Below are 21,025 nucleotides of genomic sequence, written 5' to 3' on the forward strand. Positions count from 1 at the left end.
GCGAGGGAGATGATCTGTGCATTCTGAGGTCGCAGGGGAACGAGGTGCTCACTGTTTTACATCCTCTTGAAAAGACTCGACTCGACTCGACTCTCACCTGGCGGTATGACTTCACTCTTACTTGACAAGCATGGGTGGATGTGAGCATGTGCGCCCGAGCCTCTGTGTGTATGAGACCAGATGTCTACTGCAATTTAGAGATGAGTAAAATCCTCAAATGTGAGGACCTTGTGCTGATCCTCACTTCTTTAAAGGGCTATTTGAAGGTTAATGCTTCAGTTTATGGCCGATATAAGAACAGCATGCACTGAGGGTTCCCAGAAGTGCTGTAATAAAATATTTGTGTGTCACGCAGCGGAGATGCTGTCCACATGTGCCGGAGGGTAGAGGCTGGCGAGATGTGCATGTGTCTGTGCTTTTACAAGTGAATGTTCTGAACACACTCTGCACCTTTGAGCCAGACACAGACAGAAATAGAGATGAGGAGTGTGTGCGGCTTGTTTGTGTGTGTGTGTGTGTGTGTGTTGTGGAGGGGCAGAACGGGGATCATGAGTGACTCCAGGCATCCAGCCACATCTGACTTTGATTAATTGGCCTGGCATTCTTCTGTCTCTCCACTGACAGAAAGGTAGACCACAGAGCAGCGCAGCATCATCAGGGATGATCTGTCTTTCTGTTTTTTTTCTTTTTGTCTGTCTTACTCTGTCTCTGTCCCTATCATTGCCCCCCCTCTCTCCCTTCTTTATTCTTGCTGTCAGCAGGTGAAGAAGACACACTCCACAGAGCTTTGCCAAGTTAGCTCAAATCACTGGGACACATGAAAGTACCTCCCACAGAGGGAGGGGGCATAATGCAGTTCATTGTTTCCTGACAGAGATTCCGGATGTACAAATCTTTCTAACGGAAGAAACAAAGTTAAGATCGAGTTGCATCCTATCCGTAAAAGACTTTATGCACTCTGTCATCCACCAGAACTGAACTTGGTCCTACTGATTCCTCTTTAACAAATGACTGGCAGACCCCTTAAATAGTTTGATCTGGTGTGTTAGCTTTCAAGAGGCCTTACAGGAATTATAGTCAAAGAGACTGATTGTGAGTTTTGGCTCCCGCCTCTAAAGTCCTCGGCCATGAAAAGCCCCAAATGCTAACATACTGAATCAAAGAGAGAAGTCCACTCTTGTTATAAAAGGAAAAGCATGGATTTTACCCACATAATATGTTTATGCTGCATGCATTTGACAGCCTAATTAACATGTTGCATATTGTGAATTCAAGACAGCTGTATGAAAAATTAGAGACAGCACACAGTTAATGGTTTTGATCCAGCACTTCCAGTAAACAAGAGGTTTTTTATGGTAAATGTGTGGGTGAATGTCAGGTGAAATGTGCTGAGACACTAATGGGAGATTCCTGCAAGGAGTGTAATTGCTACAAAATGGTTTATTTCGGGATATTTTTTCACAGTGGAGCCATTTGGCCTCATCTGTGGAGTGCTTTAACTTTCACTTCTTGATGTTTTCATGACCAGGCGAGTTGATAATAGCGAATGTTTCCATACAAGTTTGATGGTTGTAAGAAAAGCCAGAAGCAACACCTTCGTCTGACTGGAAAGAGTGCATGAAAGAAGTTAGAATTGAGGAGCCATTTTATACTGAAAAAGGTGTCTATCTTTGAGGAAATATTTTTGACTTTTCTGTTTATCGCTGTGTTACATCCCCTTTTCTCTGAACAACACGAGCATTTCATAATGTGTAATTCAATAAACAGTATGTTTGACAGTGGCTGTCTGGTCTCAAGGCAGGACAGTTTGGCTCCAGAACTCTTTTACCATTTGGCCATGGTGTTGCCACGTGTGGTTTGGCATTATATTGTTGAAATAAGCAAGTATTTCTCTCATGAAGACAGAGTCTGCATGGCAGCATATTTGTTTTGCTCTTCAACCTTAATGGTGCCTTCACAGTAGTTACCCATGCCAAGTGCATTAATGCAGCCTTATACCACTGCAGATGGTGGAACTGGTCTCTCTTTTATTTAACCCTAAGGCGGTATTGAACAAGCTTTCCAAAGAATTTGACATTTTAATTCGTCCAACCCGATGACCATTTTCACAGTTCTCTGCATTCTATACATCTTTTAAGGATATTTTGTGACTCGAGTTATAAAGATTTAGATTTTACACTGAAACGTGTTATCAGTTTATTTCACAGAGTGATGGGTGATGAGCCTCTTCCTATCTTTACTTCTGAGAAATGCAGCTTGTCAGGGATTTTCTTTTCATACACACAAACCGTACTGACCTGTTACCAATCAAGACAATTTGGCAAGTTGCATTACGCAGTCTTTTGTTGCCCCTGTCCAAAACTGAGGCATGTTTCTGGCATCATATTCAAATTCTATTTGCCTCAGTCCCTTTTAAATGAGCTTTGGCCCAGAGAGGATGATGGTGTTTCTGCATCATGCTCACAAATGGCTTCTGCTTTGTATGATGGAGCTTTAACTCTCCGACGTGGACGGCTCGGTGAACTGTGTGGACAGACGGTGGTTTCAGGATGTGTTCCTGAGCCCATTCATTGATTCCCATGACAGAATCGTGCCTGTTTTTAATACAGTGCCCATCATGAGTTTCCAATATTGATTTTCAGCCATATTCCTTGCGCTAAGAGAGGTCTCCAGATGCTTGTAATGTTTTGAGAATATTACACCGTAGATGATGGAATATTCAATGTCTTCACAATTTTGCATCGGGAAATATTATTCTGAAATGGCCCCACAATTTGTACGTAATATATAATGTTGGACAGGAAAATCTTGGGAACAGTAGGATCCTGGTCATATGAACTGAGGTTAGCTGTGGTTCAGTGCAGTAAACTACTCAAAAATATAACTTAAGAAATGTGCTGCTATGTCCTCATGTTGATATTCCAAAGTAAAAAGTTTTCAGGTCCCACTCCAGCAGTTATTAATCCCCTAAGAATAAGTTGTACTGTAAACTCAAAAGGCATCCCACTAGCAGCAACTAGCACCTGATTCCAATACCCAGTCAAATCCTGGTGGCGAGCAGCTAACACCCAGCTTATTGTTCCTCTTTCAGTAGCTTGCACTGTAAGTGCTGTATGACTGCACATGCATAAAAACAATCTCATCATGGACGTGTTAAAAATGTTCACATTTTTAATAAACATGCACATTTTCAGTGTAACTAACTCAAACAGAGAAAGTTTATGGTCAAAAGTAATTAACAAAAACTTTTTATTAGATAACAACTTCAGAGTTGCCGATGCACTGCTAATTTCCAGCGTCAGCCTCCAAATACCCAACAGGGGATACATGGTGTTAACATGCAGAAACGAGTGGCAGGAATCCTTGCCAAGTCCCCCCACCCTCCATCACCACCACCTCTTTCCACTCTTCCTCCCATCCCTTCCACCATCAGTGTTTAACCCTGCTCAATTTGCCTGTCTGGATGAAACAATACTTGTGATCAGCGCGTGTAATGGCACCTTATTAACCCCAATTACCACAATTAAAACCCTGCTGCCACTGGGCCCCTTTCAAGTCTTAATTAATCAGATGGCAGCCAAGAGGCCGTTCAGTGCCACTCCGTACACAAGACACGCTGGCACTCATGCACACCTTCTCCCCAGCCTTGACCGACCATGTGGCCTCAGTAAAAAGCACATCTGGCGGAACAAAACGTCTCCATGCTGGCAGACAAATGCCTCGACTTTACAAATGAAAAGACGAGCCTCTCTCTTTAACTCTCTCTCTCTCTCCATCTCTGTGATGTGGGTATAATGAACATTACAAGCCCCCTTGGCACAGTGCCTTATTGGGAGGGTTTGGAAAGCTGCCCAGTTTGTTCCTCGCTAATTGCTTAATTGATGCATTGTTTTTACTGATGATATGGATTTGTCCCCACCCCCCCCCCCCCCTCTTTCTCTCCTCCTTTCCCTCCCTACCGCTGCACATGGATACAGATACAAAAGGAATTACACCCTATTAGCAAGTCATGGTCCCTTTCAGCAGACTGTATTAGAGACTTAAAACCATTGTGATGGCTTCGCTAATTGAGTGCAACCACTTGATGTAACATAATGCCATGTAAATAAAACCACGTCCCCCTCCTGCTCACGTTTCATAGGCAGCCGCAAGAGACAAATGAACATTGAGCTGCCATAGTACTAACAAGAGACTCTTTTATTGCTAATGCAGAGATCATTTAAAGATTACCAGCAAAGAGGCCTTTATTTGTTGGTTTGTGCATTAACCCTCATTGCTTTTCACTGAGGCAATAAAATTCAGACTGTGTGCATGCAGATGCGTCCAGTCCGGGTGAATAAGTGGCATTTGGCTAGTGTGAGTGTTCGGGGAGTTTAATTACAATTCTTAGTGAAAGCATCTTCTTGGAGAGAGGTTGAAGCCTTGCGGTTGTGTCTCGTAGGAGGAAAATATCACTGGTTAATGCATTCTTTTTCTCTAGATGTCTCTTTTTCCTCTCATTCTTCGACTAACACAGAAAAAGGCGCATACACACATGCCATTGTGCACTCATATAGGCTTCTGCATATTCCCACTGATGTCGAGGATAAAGAGAATGTTTTCCTCTCCATCCGTGTTTGTCCCTTGCTCCGTCAGAGAGCAATCCCTCTCTGAGGGCTTGCTGCCAAGAGGGGCCACGAATCAGGCAGATGAAGGAGAACCTGGTCCACTGAGAGATGCTGGAGACACAAACACACACACACACACACACATATATATATATTGAGAAATGCATGGTCACAAACAGAAAGAATTGTACACATCCTCGCCCAAACTCGCAAATGCGGCTAAAAAGCACACATGTACACACAATAAGACACGAGCGCACACACAAACACAGGCGCGCACAAACTTCAAGGCCTCAGAGAGGGTGAGCTAGAGAGAATAGGATGTTATTTATTCATCAGTCTTTCTTGTAGTCAGGAGGCAACAAGCCCCCAGAGCTGTAAACACACAGAGACACAGGCCTTGGTGAGCTCCAACCATGGGAATAACAAGTGGTCCCTGTATACAAGCATACACACACTTATGTGGGATGCCTGCACAAACACATACTCAACTTTCAGAATGTCGGAGCCCTGACAGAGAAAAGGCAAGACAACATCCTCCCTGGGACTGCAGGAAGACAATAAAACAGTGTAAGGCAGGACCGGGCATTTGTAAACCACCTTTGCAAAATCACAAAAGAAGAGCAGGCTTGATTCTGGGGCATGATGAATTGATTTTTGTACTTTGATACTCACTTTGACTGAGTATTAATTGAATCGGGCGGGCAGGATGAAATAGGGGGGCAGAAAGGCAAGGAAATAATCAGTGTGAGAGTAAAAAGCAAACGAAATGTGCTGAAGGAATGGGATCTGGCATTCCTGCGTAAAAATAGCATCCCCTGCAAACACATATGCTATTATCTCTGCGGTGCAGTGCCGAGTTGTGCAGGCTGCACTCTGGCCCCCCTATGGTGCCAGACGGAGACATTTACATGAAGGCCAAGCAGAAGAGGGGAAATTACAACTATTGTGACTCGCTTTTCTACACGGTTTATTGCATTATCATAAAGTGGGACAAGCATGATGGTTACAGCTGACTTCTGTGATGTGAAGAGGAGTCTTTAGTGGAGCCTTTTAGCTTACTTTCTGTCTGTTTTCTGCCCTTCTTTTCTTATTTAATCAGACTTCTCTTGTTATTCTTACTTTTTGGACTGTAAGGTTAACAGTCCACACACAGTCCTGCACAATGTCAAAGCAAAAGCTGTTTTTGTATCCTATTCTGAGTGTATTGAAAAGAAAAGACTCACAATCGAGCACAATTGATGCATCCCGCTTCTAAACTGCATCAAAGCACGGATCTAGGGAAAGGTCCAAGAACTTCCACATCAAAAAGCACTGAAGGTCCCAATAGCACGATAGCCTCCATCATTCTCAAATGGAAGAAGCTACAAACCGCCGAAAGACTTGAGTCTAAGGCGAAGAGCCTTGGTAATACAGCTTTTACACTTGTAATGTGAGCCAGGGTTCATTTGTGGAGATGGAAGAACCAATCAGAAATTTATGGCAGAGTGCCCAGACAGAGGCCGTTCCTCACTAAAAGACTCAGGACTGCCCAAGATGTAAATTGATTATTTAAATTCATTATCTTGAATATCTCAATAACGCCCCTGAAATCAGTTTTTGCTTTGGTCACTGTGGTCGACCGTGTGTAAACTGAGCAGCCTGGACGGTAATAAAATGTGGCAAACTTCAAAGATTCCAAAAACTCTCCAAATAAACACACTGCTTGTACACGTAGGAGCATGCTGGTGTGTGAGAGTCGGCAGAAGTCGGCCCGCCCAAGCGGCCCGATCAGGGCCAGAATACTGATACTGTTGGTCATATCTACAGGGACCCGCTCCGAGCAGCTGTTCGCCACCAGCCTGAGAGTGTTTGTGTGCATTTATGTGTACGTTTCTTATGTTTCCTTCTAACGCGTGTATGCTGAATGCACATTTGTGTGTGTGTTTTCATTCCTCTTCATGTGTAACTGCATTCCGATTCGCTTTGTGATTTCTGCCACTTCAAGCACCCTCTCTTTCAATGCTCTGTGACCGAACACCTGCTGTACTGCAATCTTTTAATGAGCGATCCACCTGAGAGAGGAGGAATAAAGGAGCAGGAGGAGGAGAAGGATTTCATGGGTCTTTATTTTTTCTTCCGTTGTGACACCTGTGCCTTGTTAAAAGCTGTAAAGCATTTTTCCTTCTGCAGAAGCACATATTTGGCTTTGATTAGCAATGCAATCACACTGCACGTGTAGAATATAAGCGATGCATTTGGAGGAGGAGGCGCACGTCCAAACATGCCTTCATATTCACAGGAGAGTGTGCTCACAACTTACATGAGCTGCCTATTTATGATTTTTCAGAGAAATAAACCCCCAAAAAACAAAACAAATGGGTGTCCTCCATGGCATACTGTGGAGAGAGCACTCTTTCCATTATTCTGTCTCATCTCCACTGCTCTCTTCACATTGTTTTCACCCTTCACTCCTTAGTATTATCTGGTGTGTGTCTGGCTACATGTATGCATGTACTTGAGCATGGGTGTCTGGAGAGTGTGTGTTTTTTAGCCAGCAAGGAGGTGATTTGTAACATAGGCCTCAGCTACAGTGCTCACTTCAAAAGCTGTGCACTCTGGTCCCACGTCAGTGGGTGAATTCCTGCTTTGTGGGGCATTAACTTACCACTTCGCTCATACTCCTCATACATTATGTTCTTTGAATTTGTGTTCGTAATTAGACCTTTGAGTTTGCTCAAGCTGCCTGTCTAATTTATTTGGCATGTATTCACTAAGGTGCATGTGCTTTTTGTCCTCTTTGCGTGTCTAGTAAATGCTGGGCTGTTGCTTTTGTAAATTTGGTGGGTTTTAGGTGTTTCTTCGAAGATGAGAGGAATAAAGTTTTGTTTTGTATGTGCCTGTGGCTAGAATTGGCCTCATCTATGTTTGAAATGTCTCTTTTTACTCTACATAACACACACACAAAAAATTTAAAATATTGTTGTTCTCAAGCACCAGGCAAGGTACCATTTCAATACATCACATCTTTTCTTCACTTTGCGAGTAATTTCTTTGACATTGGAAAGGCTTCAGACTGACAATCAACTTGAGTACAGCCCTGATACTCCAAAGGCTGATCAAATGGGCTGATTTTATTTGTACATACACCATTAAAAGCTTCAGTGGAGATGTTTTCTCTCTAAAAGGAGCGAATATGGGTGGGAGGGGGATGCGCTTCGCATCCCACTAGTGGAGTTTTTACAAACAGTCACAATCAATTAGCCGGCCGGATCAGGCTCGAACCCCATTTATGTGGAGATGAGGATGTAATTGTACATAAGAGAGGAAGTTTTATGAATTGTGAAATATTGATGATGTTTGTGTAAATGCTTTGCTTACTCTATGTCTCCTTTAAACTGTTTATAAATTCTCATGCGGGGCCTTTGGATTACCCGCTGTTTTGGTTTGTTAGCATTTAATGCAGAAGGGTGGGGAGGCGGTGAGCAAATAAGCAAAGGCCTGCAGAGATCGCTAAGTCGAGCTCTGAAGTGCAAATGAGCTTCCCCCTCTTTTGGTTCTGCATGTTTTTTTCACACACTGGCACTGAAACATGCTACATGGATAACATGTTTATTTCAACTAGTTTACATTAGCATACGGGCTGGAGCGGTAGCCAATGAAAACATGTCTCCCTATAAAGCTGAGGTCCTTAATTAAATTAGATGTTGCTTCTACAACATTTCTGTGGTACCAATAGTACTGTGTGACAGTACAGGGCACCACAGCTCACTAATGACTTGAAAACTCAAACAAGTCAAGATGGTAAAGTCAGTCAACTATGTGCCCCGAGACAATTATATGTATATATATATATATATATATATATATATATATATAAAAAATATATTATTCCCAGCTGCCCCACTGACTACCACACTGTGCAACGTTTGAATTAAAAGACTGTCAGTGTTTATATTTGGGCAAAACTTTGTTGGACCCTTTCACCTTCTAAAAGCCACTGGCACAGCTTGACTGCCTTTTTCCTCTCTGCTGGAACAGCTTGAGTCGGGGTCTGATTAAAAAGCACAGGCATTGGCTGTGCCTTCCTGGGAGGTAAGAGCTAGCTAGGAGCCTGGCCGGGGCCTCGGGGAAATAAAGATTTGGATCGGGCTGATTTGAGTAGATGAAGATAGAGCAGTAATTACAGACATCCCAGATCTCAGCAGTAGATATCGCACGCCAGACCCACAGCTTATGGGAGTGTGATAGCGCTGTGTATTGGCAGGCAAGCGTGCTGGATGATGAGGGAAGAGGGGAGTCATTCTGTCACTGATCCATAAAATCACATGAAATAGGACCCAGGGTAAGTCACTAACTGCGTGACATCTCCTGTCATGGTACCAAAATAAATGTATCCCATTTGAAACAGCAGAAAGTGGCTGTTCTGCATGCGTCGCTAATGTGATTATCATTTCAGTATCACTTTTTTCCCCCCGATATTATTTAAATCATATTAGCCAAGCCATTTAAGAAATTCCATTATTTACATCCTTCCTTACCGTTCTTCGGTCTCTCTGTTCTTCTTACCATTAAGTTATATGGAACATTTGTGTCATATTTTCTTGTTACAGACATTAAAATTACTTTTGTGATTAGCATTTAGCCTGTCCTGATTACCTTGTTTTTCATGGCTGCATCCTGAGGTGGGTCTCCATCCCGCCAAACCTCCATCCCTCCTTCCCTCCTCCTGGGTGACATTTCAGACGGGGCCCTGAGGGCATTCGGAGGGGAGGCATCGAACAATGTAATTGCAGCGAGGTTTCCCCTCACTAAATTAACCTCTGCTCAGAAATTTATTGGCCAGCCGCTCTCCAGGATTATTTAAACTTGCCGTTATTTCTGCGTGGAGCAGTGAGACTCGGGCTTTGCAGTCTTAATTTATATAGATATATTTTTTCATTTCTTGTCCTTTTGCCTTTTCACTCAGAGGCTGGATTATGCTGAGGTGGCGGATGTTTTGGGGAAGTGGCAGGACCCAGTAATTCATTACAGACGGGCCTTAGTTTTTGGAACGTTTTTAATTGCTCACCTGTGGAAATATAAATGAGGTTTCTTAGTCTTGACGGCCGGGTGAAGTCAGCTCAGTCTCAAGGGTCAAAGCCCGGGCACATTACAGTACTCACACTGTCTCTTATGTATGCCGTTTAAGAAGAAAGCTCAGGGAATTTGTCTTTTTTTTTGCCTTTTCCTGTCTCTGTTTGGCTTCCCTGTCCGTCCTATTTTCTATATTTGAACCTGACCTCTGACTTCAGTTTAATAGTTGTAATAATAAACCTTATTATGGTATGACATTATACATTCCACAGTGAAGTCTCGGAATAGCTGCTTTTACTGAGGATGGCAAACTCTAAGAGGACAGTATTGACTTTGTGCTAGAAACACAACTGGTTAGATTTCCTACAATACTACACACCTCAGGAGTCCGACCTCACACACAGCCTGAATGGGTGCCCTTTATGGCACATTAGAGCAACTGTGTGGAAATCAAATGTGCACACTATTAATATTTAAGGAGAATGCGAAGGCATGTCAAACCATTAGGACCCATGAACTTGACCCTCTCTAAACTTTCCTGGTCACCGTAAGAGACAGGAAAAGAGATGAATGGATACGCATGAAACCTTTCCCATCTCCTTGCGTCCTCCGTACGGCACATTCAATTATTCGGGGTTCATTTACCGGGCCGGACTAATGTTTGAGTGTCTCTTTTGCTGGTTGTGTAACTGAAATATGTCGGCTGGGTCTGAATAAACATCAATCTCTGCGCCTTTGCTTCCTGATGAGATGATTGGCCAAGTCGTAAAGCAGAGACAGCTGGTGGGGGTAATGTCAGCTCGACCGGGATGGACAGTCGGCACATCGTGATTTACATTGCATCTGGCATTTTGGCCAACCGATGGAGGGGGATATCAGTCAGATTTATTTGACTTTTCTTTCCTCTCCTCCTCTCCTTAGCTCTTTTCTCAGCTTTCTGACAGCCCCTCGAGTCATTCTAGTGTGTCTCCACATGTAAAAAGCTCCTTTAAGGGGGAAGTCGGGAGGTTATGCTTTTCTCTTTTTTTCCACTGTCCACTTTTTCTTTCATATACTTTCTGTTTTTCATTGAGGCGCCGCCAATTTACTGACACAGCCCATGACGGCGAGTGGATATAGGAGCCAGGAAATGGGCAGTGGCAGAGACAGCTCGCACTGACACTAGTTTGTTGTCTGTACAGTATATGCTCGGTAGCTATTTGCTCATTTCCCCGCCCTGCCCTCCATCATGCCTTCACCCATGAGCACCTCATGGCCCGCGTCCCGTCATCTCTTACCGCGCCAATTTGTGAATCAGCTTATGATAATGGCCCGATCATAACGGGGCAGGCCCCCGTTGAAATGAGATCGGCTGCGACAGTGCTGACCTTTTACCGGAGGCAGGAGTGGTAAAGCTGCCACACCATAACAAGGTCTGTTGAGTAAGCAACTTACAAGACAAGGTTACTGTTCCTGGAGAGGAAGAAAAAAACGTATGTGAGATATAGGAAGAAGAGCGTGTGTGTGTGTGTGTGAGAGAGCGAGAGAATGAGACACATGGTTCTGATTATGATTTCACAAGTCGATTAACTTTGTGAGTATGGGAGTGTGTGGCTGTTATGGACATTCTGCTGATGCGGACGGTTTTACCACTGGAACGTGCAGGACACAGACGGGCGGGGCGGGTGGATGTACACCATCTTTCTGCATCGGATGGAGGGGCATCAATCTCAGGTGAACGGCTCTGATCCTTCCACTCAAATCCACCCTTTTATCCACTTGGGTAAGAAGGGTGCAAATGCTGAACGTTCAGCTCAGCATACATTCATGTTCGGGTTAGTCATGCAGACGGGAGACATTTGAAATTTGCCATAGTGTGTTTGTGTACTGTGCATGTCCATGTGTGCTTTGGCAAGATGGAGTGCGAGTTTTTCCACATACCTTTCTCCATTTAAGGGCATACACACATACACACACATTTGTTGCAGTTTTCTTGGATGTTTTGCCCCTCTATAAATAATACAGCTGAGTTTGGCCTTGCTGACAGGACCTGTAATGGAGTCTGCATCACCAGTTCGATTGACTGACCAGGTGACTACCCACTTGACTGAGTGTTTTATCTAACTGGTAGAGCATGAAGCAGCCCCATCACTTTTACCTTAAAGCTGACAACTGCAGCTGAGACTCTGTGGGCCAGTTTGTGTGTTTGTGGCTCTCTTCATATGTCACTCTTTCTCTGTTTGGCTGCATGCGTGGACATGTAAGCTCATCTCCCTGCTTAAGTGTTAGTCTGCCTGTGCGTTGGCAAAAAAAGAAAAAAAAAAAAGAAGAAGTGCGAGGAGAGAACGATCAATCTTCATTTGGTAATTTATGAAGGCGTCCAGTTGTCAGGTATCCAGCAGCGTCTAGTACAACTCATTCTGCTGTGCTGGGAGGAGGGTGGGTGGGAGGACCCCAGGATATCTGTGCCTCCTGTCACCTCCCCTCCCTCCTCATCGGCCTCTCGTACAGCGCCTGCTGCCGTCAGCAGCCCAGAGGCATAGCGCGGAGAGACAGACAAGAGAGGGAAGACGGAGGACGGAGTGAGGGAGGAAGTCAGGTGGGATTAACCCTGTGGCCACCCACGGCAGGTGTTGAGCCAGCCATGCGTCTAGCCTCATTAAGGAAAGGTAGAGAGGGCAGCGTGGCAACAAACACAAGGGGTGAGGCTGAGAATGTACACACTGTACCAACTGAACACAAACACACGCACAGCCATTAAACCTCTGGGCCGTGCCTCAGAGAGTGGCACCTATATGGAAAAACACTGACACCACGGTGGGTGCTTATTCTTTTTTTTTTCCTTTCCTTTCCTCCCTCTCACTCTCACTATTTTTCTTTTGACTTTACGTACTACTTCTCCCAAGCACGATCTCTTTGAGTGGGCCTCAGGGTGGGGTTGACTCAGTCAGGCAGGCTTGCATGTTAGGCCACGGGCACCGAAGTTTGATAAATGTTGACTATCAGGTGTGAGCCCCCAGGAGAAGACATCAAAAGTTCATTTGGCCCGCAACATAAGAAGCATTTCAAAGAACTCTGACCGGGTTGAATTGGCAACTGTCTGGCTCCTGGATCAGCCTAAACACCTGGCAGTGTGAGTAAGTTTCTTTATGAGTTTGTTGAAACGCTGAGAACCTATAATTTCTCATCCTAATTTTGGGTTTTAGTTCTGTTTTGACTGAGCGTGCTTTTTTTTTTTTCTCAAGTTCAATCTTTGATGAAAGCAGCGACAAAATGCATGACTGCAAAAAAAATCCTAGTTAAGTCTATTACTGGTGGTTTCAACATGAGTATCTTTACATCATCCTCATTTAACTTGAGTTTGTTAATAAGGCTGCAGAACTGCCCTCAGTCATTAATCATGAGAAAATAGGAGGACGAGTAAAAATTCACTTTGATCCTTAACTTGGAATTCTTCCTATTTGCTCATCTTTTAACCCATTTCTTTGCTATTCATTTTACCAGTCGATTAAAGATTGAAATGTGCCTTTAAGTAACTGTTTTTAAAATTAGAGTGGTCAGGACGAGTGCTGCGTTTCTTTTTTTTCCATCTAATTTCAGTGAATAGTCCATTTGCGTGACGACATTTCGAGCGGTGAATTATTCAGCCCACTAAGCAGCACTTTGGGGCAGTTTCCCCCCAGTTGGTATCTTTGATTGGGAAAACGGGGGCTGATTTGAGAACGATAGCCCCAGGGCTGCTGGCCCTGGGCAAGCTCTGGGGGGGACACTGGCCTCCGAGCCCCTCCTGGCCCCAGGGAGGGAAGGTCCATCCAGCCTTCCGGCCTCCGAAAGAAAGTCCTTTCCTGTCTTCCTCCATCAGCCGTGCCTCTGGAAGTGAGGTGTGTTGCAGGAGTGGCTCCACAGAGAGTATCAGACGGATGAGACTCTCTCTGTACAGCGTCTCTCCCCTCAGCCAGAGCCTCCGTCTCCCGCGGCTGCCTGGGCAATTTGTCGGTCGACCTGCCAGGAGCAGAATGCAAATCCTCACCGGAGGAGATGCACTAGGGCCTCAGTGCCTGGCACCCGTGTGTGTGTGTGTGTGTGTGTGTGTGTGTGTGTGTGTGCACGTGTGTTGCCCAGCAGCCTTTTCTACAGCAGCCTAACAGGATAACTGTCATCAATACCTCAGTGTATCATTGTGGGCACGTGGATGTGTGTAATGGATCATCTTGCTGCTGGAGTCGCACACTCTCTTTCTCTCCAACTCCGTCTCTGAGCTAAGACACGACTCTCCTTCACTGCTCATCAACCCACCACTCCTAATTTATAGATGGCCATAAAAAGTCTGTATTTTCTCACCTGCATACCTTCCACCTACCCCTGCATGACAAAATAGGACACAATACATTAACCGTGTAAAAGTTTTTTTATTTCTTTATTTTTCCTTCAACTTCCTTGCTCCTGAGTCTCTCCCCACTCAGACGATGTGGCTTCACGTGTCGTGACGTACAGTGAGAAAATGACTTGGTCAAATTCTGTTTTTTTGAGTTTTACCGGCAAACTCTGCAAACAGAGAGAGATGAATTATTTTACAGCCAAGACGAGCAACAAGCTACTCCCCAGCACAGAGTTCAGAGAAGTTTTCAAGGACGACCCCACACACAAGATGAAAGAGATCATCATGGCTCTCATCTCATCTTCAGCGCTCATATCCAAATACCACCTGGCTCATTCTGTGCTGTCAGCACTTTTTATCTCAAAAATTAATACTTTTTTTTCTTCCGTTGGTCAGATAGGGGTACTTTATTCGTCGCAGTTTGCCCGGAGTCCTTCGCATCTTCGGAATGTGAAAGATTTGAAGTCATGGATAAAAGGCACTTTTCTAATCAACATTTTCTTTTTCCTAAAGCGCTTCTTTCTTTTTAAAAGCTGTTTTTCATTATTTATAAGTGTTCTGAAGGTGCTACTGAGATGATTTCTTTCACAAGGCCTGATATGAGGCCGATGGAGCTTGCAGAATTGATTAGATAAGCTTGGAAATTACAATGTCGAGCACGCAGTTCTCTGAAATGTGCTCTAAATTCACCCATCACGAATATTAATACCCAGGGCTTATAAGCACATATTTGAATGCAACGGGGGAAGTTGATACATGAAGTTTCATGGTATGTCCAGTATGCATTGCCATATATTACTGATCAAATAGAAAATTACCGCTCTTCTTTGAATGCCATTAGCCTCGTAGTGATGGGAGGGTAATGGCAATTTCATCATTAGCACTTGAACATTCAGAGCTAATTTCTGTTTTACTGAATAATTCTGAAAGATGTTAATCAAACATATGAAAGCGTATTTGAAATATTTAACCAAACTATATTAATGAAGATCAAAGGGTGGGCTGTTTTTAGCGGATGTTATGTGAATGGCCTGGGTAATAGCCGGGTCCATAGGAGCGCACGAAACACTTTGTCTTCTGCTAAATATTTCATGCCCAGTACCTGTTGTATAGTGCTTAATGAGCTATGGGGGGAAATGGTGATTTATCATGCAAAGTTTTCAAAGGAAATGCAAATTCAGATATGCACACGCATACACACACACAAGACGAACACACTTTCCTTGCAGATTCCTTACATACTTTCTTTTTTTTTCATCAAGTTGCTTAGCCATAACCACACTGCATTTCCAGGGTGAATATTTTAGCCCTGGAGAAAAGCAAACTCAAGTGAGAGCAAGAATCAGGGGTCAACGGGGTGTCTTTAAAGAAACTTTCCCTCTTTTCGCCTCCCCACTCGGCACTGGAATACTAATACGAGCAGGGAGCGCGTGAGAGGGAGAGATGACAGGAGCGTTGTGGATGTATGTGTCAGGGAGATGGGGTCAGCTCGAGACAGACTGATGTTAATGCTGGCCCATTAATGGAATTAATCCGACTCGCTGTAGACTCCTTTCAGAAGCGGAGCTCAAAGGGGGTTCCATTCAAATACTTCATGGTTTATATTTTCAGTTTTTAAAGGAGAATAACAGGAAGAGAAAGGTAAAAAAAAATATGGTGATTTAATATATGAAGCCAGAAGTTAATACTGCTTGTAAGGGAGTGCTGAATGGTTGTCATCAGTGTCATGTTGCTGTTGACAGTCCATTTTACCACTTTATGGCACTTTATATCTTACTTTAAAAGCTGATTTCATAATTTAAGAACATGTTTGATTGGTCAGCACTTCCAAAATATTGAGGTGTAATATGCAGAATACATATATATATATATATATATATATATATATATATATATATATATATATATATAGATATATGTGTGTGTGTGTGTGTGTGTGTGTAAAAGCCAAAGAGACACAGTGTCACACCTGGGTGAATGGACGAGTGAGGGAAGCCTTCAGGTGAAAGAGTGAAAGCGACGATGGAGTGAAACACCGAGAGGACGACAGGACAGCAGTGGGAGAGTGACAGTCGTCCGGTGATTAGAAGGACTCGCATCCTAGCTGGACCTACAAAATGAATAACGGCGCACCCCAAACTGCGCCATAAGGCTCAATGGTTTGTGATTTGCAAGTTGATAAGACAAGAAGATTAATAATGCCGCATGATAATGGCTGGCTGAAGCTCAGCTGGGGAGATGGTAATGATGGGATATTGCTGTAGGAGCAGTTCACTGAGCCACAGTGGAGTGAGGGAAAGACAGAGAGAGGGAGAGATGGAGAGAGGAGACGGACTGATGGAGAGGGAGAAGCTGCAGCTGCATGGGCTGGGCAAGGGAGGGGGGCACTCATCCCAATTGGCCCTCAGGATATGAGAGTTTGAAAAATGAGAAGGCAGTTATCATTTTAATTAGATATTAAGTTTTTCTTTTTTTTATTTAAATATATGTGGCAAATATATATCTATACATATGTATCTATCTATCTATATATATATATCTATCTATCTATCTATATATAGATAGATAGATATATATGTATATATGTATGGACACATGTATTTTGCTGCACAGTGTCCCATCATAATTCCCAAATGACGGTTTTTGTTCATTAGATTTTTTTTTCCTCTTCAGGTGAAGTATTGCCGTAGGCAATAATGACTGGAGGTGAAAAGGTAAATTGTCTTTCACCATCACACACCAGCAAGCAAGGCAGATGACTCGAAATGACCTGTACTGTGCCTTGACTTTTCTCACTGTCAAAGATTTCTGTTGTTTTAAAGTTTAAATGAAGCTTTTATCAGTGATGTACAAACAGTTTTTGTCCAAAAAGAACACAGCTGCAGCAATGTTAATATTTATCTACCGTTTAGTGAATGTATGCGTGGTTCATAATGACATTGTTACTTATCAAGAACACAACATTTTTCCACCATAACAGCATTCAAATCTCTTGTGGAATTTCTACATTTTTAATGTTCTTGTTTGATTAAGACAAGCTGTTAACAGCTCTGATCTATTTCTGCTGTTACATCTTTAGTACTGTTGACTTGTGTGTTTACACCTCAGACAAACATTTTGTCAGATCCCAATTCATCATAATTGCACCACTTTGTCAGCGCCTGTTGACGATCTCTCAGCGCTGCCTCTTTGCTTCAGAAGGCACGCGTGCTGGGACGACTCAGATTCTGATCAGACCCCTTTTCATCTCTCAAAGAAGTCCGTGATTACGCCATCAGTTTTTAAGCTGAGCCAGTTCCTAGAAAGGAACAGACTGACTGTAGGATTCTTTTTGTTTTTGCATATCTCCAGAAATGTTTGTATTGTTTACTTATTTGCCGGATACAACCTTAAGCGAGACAGGATATTTGCTCTGCCAAGCCCTTAACAACTGAACTTGGCTGATGAACTTGATATTTGAGCCTGCTTGTGGTTTTAGTCTAAAGGTATGCAGAATAATTATTCAGTCGGGAGGTTGAATATTATTGACAGAATGGCATTTGGTTTCCGTGGTGCCACCGCTGTGCCCCACAATCCCCAAATGCTTGTTAATGAGTCAATAGTGGTCATTAAGACCTAATTAACATGGCTGCATGGGGATATGGGAAAACGTGACTTGAGCAGTACCTTCACTGTTTCCTCTAATGCTCGGGAAAATGTGAAATAGCTCGATCCAGCCGAGTGTATCGTCCTGTTTCTGAAAGCAATCATGCTAACGAGTGACAAGTTAATTATACGACAAGGTGTGTTCCGAGCACAAACTTGGCTCACAGATGTTGTTATTGATAGCAGTCCTCAAGAGTAGCCGTGGCAGCTAAAGTGCTCATTACAGAGCATGTTAACAGCAGTTGTTTTATTACAGGGTATGTAATGCAGTGATGTTTGTCACTTTACCTCCGATTCCACTTCAACCACGCATTACACACTGCAAACAGGGTGTGATGTCACTTCTCCTGATGGTATTTAGAGGCTTAGCAGATTTCTTGACAGTCAGTGAAGCAGGGGCATCTGAAAATGTCAAATTACCCCTTTAAGATTTTTTTTTTAAGGAAACCTACAGTGCATTGATAAAATCCCAATCCTGTCAGCATTCTTTCTTATTTAATTTAGATTTTCCTCTGAGATAACTTTTAATTAAGCAGAAACAAGTAGTTAGTTCAAGTTTTTCTGGCTCAGACTTGGAGTCAGACTCCTGGCTTCTCCTTTCATCTCTCTCTGGGTATGATGGATGTGTTGGATGCCCCCGGATGCGAGTGATCCCGCTGACAGAAGGGTTGTTTGTCCAAAGTGGGATTGACACTCAGTGACGGTCACACCCATCAGTGACATGACACAAAGTGGAATGAGCTGCATTACAGACTCGCAGCCACACAGACGCCCCTGTGGCTCACACCCGTTAAATGGTCATGATGATGCTCCTCCACTTCTTCCTTTCACTGTATCGCAGCTTCCTGGATCTCTCTGTGATATCCAGTGACGAGGGGAGAAAAAAAACCTGACAGTGTCAATAACCATAATCGTCCCAGGGCAGGAGATAATGAAGCGTGTGCGCCATATCAGCCTGACATGCTTTCAATATCCTATAATAAAATGAAGTGGAAAAAATATTTAGCAGGAAAAAAAAACAACAATCAATAAAGCCATCTAATGGTAAATATGAAATTGCCATGTGGAGAGAATATTATTTTCCCTCTCTGAGGATGCTGTGCAGATTATTAGGATGAAGGGGAGAAGCCTATTTGTATGTAAATGGGAGATTGATTATATTTATTTGCTGGCAGAGGAGGCCTGAACAGCTCGTCCGAGAGACACACACACACACACACACACGTGCACACATGCACACAAAGAAGAGTGAGAGATATCCTGGTCATCAGACAGCTGTTTTTCTTTCTGTTCTGTGTCCAAGCCTTTATGACAGAGGAAAGAAATAATACTGAAAAGACAGAGAGGGCAAAAAGCAAGCTAGAGAGAGATCAGTCTTCTGGCTGCCAGCTCCAGCAGGGCTCACCTCTCCAGAATATTCTAATTACCAGCCCTCCTCATTACAGATGCCATGTCAGTGAGAAAGGGAGAAAAATGAAAGAACTTCAAGCAGAGAGGAGCAATTCTGTAATTTCTTAATTACTTTTTTTGGCAACCTTTGCATGTGCCCTGGTTAATGCCACAAATTGAATGTTTCTTTGGTTTCTCTCTAAATAGGCTATCATGCCGTTTCGGCGGCGCTTAGCGAAATCTATTATTGCCATTTGCATAGGGGCCTTTTTAGTGGCAGGATCCTACAGAGGGGTGAAGAACAAAGAGCTCATGAGGGAGAAAATAGGACAGAAACGATCCGGCGCTGCCTTCAAAATGTGACGTCAGGTCCTAATGAAATCTTTTGACTGCGACCATAGCAAATGGCGGAATCTATATCTGACACTTAATGGTTTGCATAGAAATTAGAGACAGAGAGCGAGCGAAGGACCCCCTTTCACTTGATGTCCCCTGATTAATTTACAGCACTTTTGTTGCGTCGGCATCGTCCAAAATAAATTAACCACGCAGGAGATATCAGAAACGGGAGGTTGGTGGTGGGGGGGGGGGGGGATGCAATTTATTAGAGGGAAAAAGTGAGATGAGATTAAATAAAACACCTAATTGACAGAAAAAGTCACCAAGCACAAGTGCTGTTCGACATTGTTGGAGAGAGGCGTATGTATGTGTTTGGAGGTGGACGCGGGGTAAAGAAAGACTGAGGAAGAGCCGGCCACTTGATTTCCTATGAAAATTAATCGGCTATCAAACAATCTTGGTCTGCCGAGGATGATTATACAGCAGGGACAGCGACAGTGGAGGCAGGGGGAGAAAGTGAGAGTCAGAGGGAGACAGAGAGAGAGGGAGAGAATGCCCTTTGTGTAGGTGAAATGTGTCGGGGACTGTCATCGTAATATACCTCAGTGAAATGAAGGTTAATTCTGATGTACAGCCTGCATGGCCGTCATTATCGGCGAATCATGAAAATAAATTAAGCCACTGAAATAGATACTCCTGTGGTACGCGGCAGGGATCTCATGAAGGATGGACGGCTGAACTTTACAGATTATTATTGGGAAATAGTGCCGAATTCAATTAATGCACCTAAAAGACACCTTTATAGAGGGCAGCCATAATTTAAATGACAGCAGGGTGTAATTTTGCTTGTTATAAGTCAAATTTGCAGAGTTTCATGTTTCATGCATTTTTCCTCCTTCCCCCAACCCGTTTTTATCCCCGTTCCTTTTCTTTTTTTTCTTTTTTTTACTGTTTGCTGAGGATCTTCACGTCCATCCTTCATGAAAATTCCTTAAAAGAATAAACTCTGTTATAATATAACCAAAAAAAAAACGGGAAATCCTATCAAGGTTTGTGTTGCTGTGCAGCCAGAATCAGATTTTAAAATTGAATAAATAAAATAGAAATCCACCCCTTTTCCAGTGTTGTAACCATTCTTCATCCCCTCCCAAGTCTTAGAGTATATTTACTATAATCCTCTGCGGCAGATCCCACATCGCCTTTGCGCTCCTCTTCCCCCGGCACGCGAGACCCCCCGTGCAGGCAAACCATACGAAGCATACCGGCGCCAGAGCCTTTATGCAGATCCACCCCACCTTGAAAACTGAGCGAGAGCCTGGTGAACTGGGTAAATGACTGACCTCTCACCTGCACACAACGGAGAGAGAAGCCAGCGGCTTAATCCAGACAGGTGTCTGACAAGCAGGCGAACACAGCCAGGGCCGTATCGCGTTGACCCTCACCCAGACCTCCCTTATCTATTAATCTACACCTCTCTGTAACAGGAGGGTTGAATTAACACCTCAACGGGGCAAGGGGCTTCTGATTAACACACATCACCCCACCAAGCCGCTGCCTGCCTGTCCAAATAATGTGCCAGAGGAAATGAAAAGTTCAAAATAAAAAAATGCAAACAGTGATGATACACAAGATG

The 21,025-nt window shown here is 43.6% G+C and overlaps 1 protein-coding gene across 1 annotated transcript in view; it reads left to right on the forward strand.

Moving 5' to 3' along the window:
- mdfic (MyoD family inhibitor domain containing) overlaps positions 1 to 21,025 on the forward strand; it is a 118,544-nt gene that overhangs the window by 93,913 nt on the left and 3,606 nt on the right. The gene's annotated exons all lie outside the window — the stretch shown is intronic.

The sequence above is a fragment of the Odontesthes bonariensis genome, chromosome 8, assembly GCF_027942865.1.
Source record: "Odontesthes bonariensis isolate fOdoBon6 chromosome 8, fOdoBon6.hap1, whole genome shotgun sequence".
NCBI classification, from domain to species: domain Eukaryota; kingdom Metazoa; phylum Chordata; class Actinopteri; order Atheriniformes; family Atherinopsidae; genus Odontesthes; species Odontesthes bonariensis.